The following is a 6,327-nucleotide window of genomic DNA, read 5'->3' as shown; positions in this document are numbered from 1 at the left end:
TTCTGGCCAACTCCTTTCAGACAACACTTACACTCAGACACACACACACACACACACACACACACACACACTCGCAGTCGCAGGACTCACAGGACACATGGACAAGGACTCCGCACGTCGGCAACGATTTTCTTTATGGTATTTACAACGACATCGTCAGCTCGTCATCGTTTTGCCGCTGGCCCAACCAGAGCAAAATTGTGGGCGGTGGGAAAATAAGGAGCGTCAAGCTAGCAGCTGTGAGGGGAGGGGGTGGAAACAAGGAGAGTATTTTATTTACGAGCATTTTCCAACACTCACACACTCCAACGCAAATAAGAAGAAGACAGCCTCAAGAAACGAAGTTGCTTATGCCCTTATCAATGTATTCTTTTAAAAACCATTTTCTAATTCTAAACTCATTGCTTTTTTTTGTCAGCAGCAAAATAAAGGTAATACTTAATTTTATATTAATATTTTATTAACGCCAATAGTGTTTTGTATTTTAAATATTGGGGAAAAAATGTTTAAACATTCTACTAAGCAGATATAAAACATTAACTAGCTATTAAATAACAAAAAAAAAAAAACAACCCAAGTTGTTGTCACTGTAAATATTTAATATAATATATATATTATTATATTTTAAAAATTTATTTAATTATAAACAATGTATTTAAAAATAATATGTATATCACACATTGAAGTGGTTACTTGTTATTGAAATGAGGCTGAAATTCGCAAGGGTATTAACAAACGAGAAACGGAAATATCGAGTCTACAGTGAGAGGCTCCTGCAGGATGCTCAACTGCTCGCTTTTGCCGTGTATGTTTCTGCAATAAATTTGTGTGCTTTATTGATATTTTATATGATTTTATTTTATGCTTATTCCATTCGGTTGTCGGTTGTCGGTTATCGGAGTGCGTGTGGTCGTAGTCTGCCCTCCACCGCTTCTCGGTTGCACTTGAGGTGCTGTAAATTTGGCATTTAATTGACAGCCGAATCATAATTGCATTGTTCTGCCCTGGCCGGCATTTAAGTCCGACTATGTGGCCGCAGTTTGAATTTAAATTCAGCAGCTTCGACTGCTGCAGTCTGCAGTCTGTAGTCTGCAGTCTGCAGTCGTAGTACTGCACTGCACGGCACTGCACTGCATATTTATGAAGTTATTGCAATGCCAACTGGCATAAACATATTCATCGGGTGATGTTGGGGGACTGTTTGATTTGCCACTCTAACGAACAGGCTGTGTGTGTGTGGAGGAGGGCAGGGGATGTGTATAGGGTGTGTATGGGGTGTGTGTGTGTTGCCAGAAGTGCACATTGTTTGCTATGCAAACTTTGCCAGTCGCTGCTGCTTCGGTGGCTTTTGCGACTCCTGCTCCGCCTTTCTCAGATCCGGCCAAATATCAATAGCACGACGGGATGTGGAGACCCGAACGGCGAGCCGCACTCCACTTGCATATTTATGTTGCACATGATTATGTTTAATTTTCAACCGATTCCCCGCCCCCGAGGCTAACGAATTTTCCCCCAGTCAGGACTGGAATACCAAGTTTTCCACAGACAATGGCTGAGGAAAGTCAGAATTCTGAACAAAAAAAGACCAAAAACTCCAACTGCATTCATCTCAGTTGGAATGGCATTTAGAGCTACTCTTGGCTGGAAAATACTTACGTTATTATCACAGCATTTGAAGTATATTTTTCTTATTGATTTTACATTTACCAAGAAACTTTCAAGACATTTCAACGACATTTTTAATGTCACTTACATAATGGTCCATTAATTCCAAATAAAAGTGATTTTATTGGTCTGTAATACTCTCTTGATTTTTAGCGATTTCCAATACAAATTATTGCGATAAATTATAGTTCTGGTAGTTTTTATTGAGGCAGTCGGTTAGTATTATTAACTTTTCAGAGCTTGCTTGTAAAAATGTAATTACTCTTTGGCAGATATAAAAACATACATTTCTAATTTAAATTCACAGCCTGCGAGATAGTAATACATTTCTTTGTATATTATAATTTCAATTAAATTAATATTTGAATTTGAAGAGAATTGTTACTTGCATGGGCTTTGGTCTAAAAAAAATGTTGTAAAAAATTGTATACACATTCATTTACAGTCCGCACATTGACCAAAAAAATATACTTCGAGAAGCGACAGCTACACAACAATCGAGTACGAGTACGCGTACGAGTACGGATACGAGTACACTACAGAATTGCAATCAAGAACCGAACCGATTTCCCTGGCAGTTAAGTAATTGACCAATTCCAGAGCACCACTCGATTGTCAGCCATTGGAGTTTGCGACAATATCGATAACCTGTCACAATATCGTTAGCCTTGATGGCCGTTGCAGTGCTTCTTCCATTTTTATGGCCTTTTGTTAACTGCCCTGCCCTCCGGTACTCCGGTCCTCCGGTCCTCCGATGTTCTGGACATCCCATTCTCATCCTCCTGGCCATCGAATCGTTCAATCCATTTTCGCCTGCCCCACGGCCAATGTCACAAATTAAAATTTATTTTCTGACAATTTTTATTTAAAGGTTTGGTTGGCTTGCCGACCACTCCGTACGCTCCTGAATATTTGAAATTGGTGTCTGGGCAGCAGCTGGCAACTTGCAGCAGCGGCGGCAAATAAACAATTGCACACAGTGCAACGAAAGCGCTGCAGTACGGGCTTATTTCCAATCCGTGAATGCAAATTTAATCTCAGGCATAAGTTTGCTATTTAAAAATATATGTGCACATTTTTTACAAAATATATTCAGCATTGTTTCAACTATTTAATTCGCTGTTCCAGTGGTTCCATACGCCCAACAAGTTTGTACTGTCTTAATTTAAGTAGGGAAAGTATTCAGCACAAGATTTTTTTTTTTTTTTGATATATGAAATTCTAGTCCTACAGTTTTCACAATTAAATTACGTGTTTTTAATTATATGAATAAAATATGTGAATGGAGTTTTATTAATAAAGCTTTTTAAATAATAAATAATGTTTCTTAAATAATATCTCTGTTTGCGAACTAATTATTCATTACCATAGCCACCATTCGTTTATTTAACAGGTTTTACTCGTAATAAAAAAATCCTTTCTTACAAAAATGTTACCATTGCCAACTTTCCACCCATAAATGATTCTTGGGTACATAAATACAAAACACATTTCCGGTGGTAAGGGCATGCCAAGCTCGACCTGACCCTGACTCAATGTCCTTACCCGTTGTTATCCTTTTTATTGTTGTTCTTGTCACATTTATGCACACTTAATGGCAGCGACAATCGACCTATGAATGTTCTTAGCCTTGGCCATCCTGTGAGTGGGCGTGTGTGGGTGGGAAAATGTGGGCGTGGGTGGGGGAAAATGAGCGGGAAAAGGCGTCGGAAGGAGGAACAGGATCAGGCAGAGCGGCAGAAGCTGCTGCAGCTCCACAATGCGCAATAATGGCACGGAGGATAAAATAATGGAGGAATAGTTCGGGCAGAAAAATACCCTTTAATATATTTGATGAATATTTATTTAGCACATTTTACTGGAATACTATCAGATTTTATTGAAAATGGCTTAAGTCAATTTAAAAATTTCTGTTTTGAAAAAATGTGGTAATCATATTTCCATTGATTTGAATGAATTGAATTAGTTGAATACGTAAAAGTTTAATATTAAATTTATGAAGACTTAAAATTATGTTTAAGAGAAAAATAAAATAAGTAGAAAGTTTAATGCTGAAACATCGTCCAATTTCTCGCTATAAATTGGACATACTGTGTGTCTTTCCCCACCCACTGGATTTACAAACAATAGCGACGAATTGTGCCCCACAAAACCCACTGGGCTACCCTTTTCCGGGTATTTTTTGGGATCGGTTTTCGGTTTGGGGGTCTCTTTTGGTCATTTTGGTTGGAGCATATTGAAAAATTGTTGTTGTAGGAAAAACCCATTTGGCTATTGTTTGTCATACTTTGGGCGGCAGCCGTTGCCGTCGCTTTTCCTGCTTTTCCTGCTTTTCTGCTTTTCCTGCCGTTCCTGTTTTTCCAGCTTTTCCTGCTGCAGTGGATTTTCAATAAATGACTTATGTGTATACACCGCGGGGCTAACTGCTTTCCATGTCCGTATGAGTGAGTGTATGTGTATCTGAGTGTGTGTTTGTGTGTGGATGTAAGCTCACCCCCTACCACACCACCATCCTTGTTTTTCCGCCGCCCTCCATCTTTTCGTTGTTTGTGCTTTTAACGAGCCCAGCTGCGTGCCGGTTGCGAAAATCGCTTTTAAAAATAATAACAATGTTGTTCGCCACCACCACCAGTTAAACCTCATCGTATACAAAACGCAATTTTAGAGAAAATTCAGCTAAAAGGGGTTAATAAAATTGGTCAAGGCCTTTAGTGGGTACTAATGGGGGGCTTTAGACGTAATCAGCATAACTTCAAAGTGTGCAAGGACTAGAAACGTCATTAAGATGATGTATATTACACTTTGCAACACTAAAAACAAATATACTTTTTTGGCCACAGTTAACTATCACTGAGCATATAATTTAATTTTGTTTTTTTTTTATGTAAATAAAACATATATCTGACAGACTTATTTATAGTTTATTTATTAGTGTTTAAACTGTTTATCTATATAAAATGTACCATTTTTATTGCCGCCAATTTCAATTTTTAACTTAATAACTTTGAGTTGAACATTTAAACTCATATTTGTGAGCCAGTTTAAGCAATTACGCATAATTTGAAAACACTGCTTCTAGGGCTTTCAGCGCTTGTTCTGTATGCAAATTGCTCTTAACTTTCCGAGTCAAGCATTTCCAATTGCCGAAATGTTTGCCCTGCTTTATGACTCCCCGGAGATCAATAGAGAAAGCCTGGTCTTGCTTGCCGTTATGACAAAAGCTGTTAAAAATGCAGGAATCGGTTTTTCTTGGCCTTAAAGTCGTGCAATTATTTGTGGAATTACTCGAGGACCTCCTCGCTCTTCAACTTAATTGACTGGCTTTCCCAGAACTTTCCATTCATTTGGCTTTTGTTTTCCTTTGCCCTCTAGTTCTCGACGCCGTTCTTTTAATGCGTTCTTTTTCTGCTTTTCCAGCTAATGAAAACATTTGCCGGAGCAGAACGAATACGAGTAGTTATTAAAATATTTTCGTCTGTGTCTGTCAATGACATTTACTGGCTCTGGAACTAGCAGTCCGTACAGGACACTCAAGCACACACACAAACACACATAAGCACACACCGGGGGACAGAAGCCATTTTGTTTGGCTGATGTTGATGTCGGTGATGGGGCGCCACATTTGAAATGATGAGGGGGGGGACTGAAATGAGAGAGGGGCTGCTTTTGGGGCTTGTTTGCTTTAAAGTGCAACTTATTTACCTGAGCAGGGCCAACTGAAATGCCGCCTTCCCCCCCGATCCCCGATCCCCGAAACCGGGCTCATGGGCCCGCATAAATGACGCACTGCATGGATCCCTTTTGGCAGAATGTCCTGCTGCCACACCCCTACATTCCACGCCCTCTCTTTGGCTTCTCGTTGTTTGGCATACTCCTTGATCTGGAAAGCCTATGGGTTGTAAAATAAACTAGAACGTGCTATAGTCTTTTGATTTTTTCATTTTTAACTTAACTTTAACGGAAAGTACAGATTTTCATTATATTTTGTTTTTCCTAAATCCATATATCTTAAAAAATAACAAAAAACTACAGTACTTATTTACATTATTGCATACAGGTAGTATTAGATATACATGTTTATAAATATAAATAAATATATATATCTGTTTATTATAACATATAATACATATAATAATTATAATTTTCTTTATTATAATGTAAACTTAACTTGAGGAATTTGGCTAGGGTATATTCTAGTTGAGTGTTTCCTTTTTGTGTGGCATAATTTTGCTGCTTTCTCCGCCTTCGCCGCCTGTTGCCATTTAAGCCTTTGTCCTGTGTGTGTTTATGCTGATTTTAATCAACGATTTTAACGTGCGCATTTGTTTGTCATTTACAGTTATTGCTGCATAAACACACACACACACCCAAACACACTCACACATTGGTAGACCTTTATTGGCTGGCACAAACAGGTGAGAAGAGCGCGAGACTTTCGTTTGCATATTGCATATTTTCACACAGGCATTTTTTCAATAGAAATTTTTCATTGCTCAATATTAAACAGACAAGCCAGAAGAATATGTATTTTGCATTTTTTTCCCGTCAAATTAAATAGAATTATTAAACAAATAAAGCGAAAAGAAATTAAAAAGCATTTAAAATTGGTTTCGGCCAAATGAAATTAAGTACAGATTTATTAATAGCTGGATATTTAATTGA

Source organism: Drosophila elegans, unplaced genomic scaffold (genome assembly GCF_018152505.1).
Source record: "Drosophila elegans isolate 14027-0461.03 unplaced genomic scaffold, ASM1815250v1 contig_149, whole genome shotgun sequence".
Lineage (NCBI taxonomy): Eukaryota > Metazoa > Arthropoda > Insecta > Diptera > Drosophilidae > Drosophila > Drosophila elegans.
Note: the sequence above shows the minus strand (reverse complement) of the source record.